This window comes from Pelecanus crispus, chromosome 1, assembly GCF_030463565.1.
Source record: "Pelecanus crispus isolate bPelCri1 chromosome 1, bPelCri1.pri, whole genome shotgun sequence".
Taxonomy (NCBI): domain Eukaryota; kingdom Metazoa; phylum Chordata; class Aves; order Pelecaniformes; family Pelecanidae; genus Pelecanus; species Pelecanus crispus.
The window spans coordinates 71,210,444-71,212,937 of NC_134643.1; positions in this window are offsets into that span (position 1 = coordinate 71,210,444).

Below are 2,494 nucleotides of genomic sequence, written 5' to 3' on the forward strand. Positions count from 1 at the left end.
TTCACCAACTCTAGCAAGTCCCTCTGTCCTTTGCCCCTTTTATTTGGAAACACTTGGCTCACTAGCAGAAGGGTGATAAGTGGAATATCTTCTAAATAAAAGTGGAACTGACTCTGTGTGGGCAAAATTCCCTTGTTGTGGACAAAGTTAGACCAGATGGCCATTAGGGACTCCTTTGGCCTTCAAATCAGTAAGAGGCAAGCAGACACCTAGTGCACTCAAACACTGTGGAGTATGTCAGAGGAGCAATCTCCCTTTCTGAAGCCAGCCAAGCAGCCACAGGAGCTCGGGCCTCAACTTTTAGTCTGGAAAGTCCTCTGATCCCCTTTTGTGTCATGAACCAACACTTCCCCTCTCTTTGCTTCCTAGTTTTCAAGTCTCTTTCCCTCTGCTCACTTTGCTGCAGTCAGTTGCTGTCAAGTGCAGAGACAAACGCTCACTGCCCACACGAGTAGAAGGGCAGAAGGCTGAACTTGCCACTTGCCTCCTGTGCACACACATATAGAAAGCAGGTGGGGAGTGCACATTTACTCTCCTCATGAAATTAAGGTGTCCTCAGTGGCTCACTGGTATTCTCTTCTGTGCCCCCAGGGTTTGCCATCCTGGCATGGCAATGTCTGTCCCTCTGCCAGCACAAGGATTCGCTCCTGGCCCCTATGCAGGGTTCCTATGCATGATCCTGGTGTGTCTACCTCCAAGGGGGCTTAGGTTAAAAATATATACTGTGTACAACCGTGAAAGCTGTTGCCTCTCTTCCTTGATACATCAATGAACACCGCTGCCTGATTTTTTTCTGAGCAATAATAATGTGCAGCAGTGCAACTTTGACCTTCCCATATTGTTTCAGGGAGCGGATGGCTATGAAACACTGAGGGGCTTAACAGTTTGAGTAGGAAGCAAGGTGCTTTCTGTGGCCCTGCATTTTATCTACGCCACGTTCCTGCTTTCCCAGCGACGGTTGGATTGATTTAGGTAGCCGGGGGAGAGCTCATTGCTTCCTCTTTGTTCAGGAATGTAGAAAGGGAAGGGAGCAAGTTGGTAAAGTTGAGCCTCATCCATGAAGTAGAGCACGTGAAAGAAAGGTGCCTGTTGCTGCCGCAGAGCAAGGAGTGGGTGCACTGCTGATTTAATGCATCTGGGGGAGGAGAGCAACCCACTGCTGCTTGACTTGGCATTGATGGGGGAGATAGCAGGAGAGCCTATACCACTATGTCCATTTCACTGAAGGTGGGTGATGTTGGGGTTTTTTTGTATTATTGTAAGTTTGTAAAGAATGTAATCTGTCTGTTGGGGGCACAAGGAGAAAACGGGGGCCTTTCTCTTTTTGGGTGAGGCTGTTCTTATGTTGCTGTGTTTTTTGTTGTTGGATGGGGAAGGGGTCTAGGGGCCGTGGGGGCAAAAGCCTGTCCCTTGTCAACTGATTGCAACCACCCCAGGGCAACAGGAGGGTGAGCTGATGCTGCGGCAGAGACCTCCCACACCAAGCTGTGAAAACATGTCCTGCCTGCATCCTTCAGTGGGAGGAATCTGACCTGCATGGGGCTCTGCACTGGGGTGTTTTGCTGGGTGGTGGGACTTAATGCTGAAGGCCTGGTCCTACTCGTCTTCGGCTCAGTTAGAAATTGAGTTGGCCGGCTGCCCATGCTGTTTAGGAAAGGTTGGATTTGATAGCTCGAATTTCTCAGTGGAAGGAGTTCGTGCTGGAGTTGCTCGCCCCAGTGCTCCTCTCCCCAGTGGGGGCTCAAATCCTGCACCTCTCCATCGCCTGGTGCCCAGGAGCCCCGGCTCTCGCCCCCGCCTCCCTCCCCGTCCCATAGAGCACAGTGTCAGGGATCCTCTTCTCTCTCCTGCTGCTGCAAAGTTGTGTGAACTTTCCTGGTCAATACTGGAAAGGGGAATGCTATTTATTTTTATATTGTGTATATTTTGTCTTGGTCTGCTGATTACCTTTGTTCCCCAAGAGCGACAGTTACCTCAATAGTTAGTTTAATACTGTGTGTTGGGTAATTTTTTTAAAGAACTTTTTTAAAAGCTTGATCCTTGGAGGTCTGTAGATTTTATTTCCATATGAATTGGTTATTTTGTATAAAGTACATTCTTAAAATAGCAATCACTAATGCTGTATGTGTGTTTTCTTGTCTCCTGGATGGTCTCCCTCTTGCTTTTTAAGGGGGGAGCACATGGGGGTGGGAGGGGAACACAGGAGGGCTTTTTCCAGAGAGACAAAGCCCTGGACTGCAGTCAGACCTGGCTGTACCACCTGAAAGCCATTTACAAGAGAGCACCTGGAAAGCTAATTGGGATCGTTTCCCCTTCTGAAACACAGCTGTCTGCCTACGAACAACCCAGTTGTGGAAATGAGATGGCGTCACTGCTTTCCTCCTGAGTGCCTGGTGGGCTGCGCGGTCTTGGGTCTCAGGTAGTCCGTTCCCCCAAACTCACGCGAAACCTCTCTTTGCTTTAAAAAGGGTGACTACCCTTGAGTAAAGCCCAA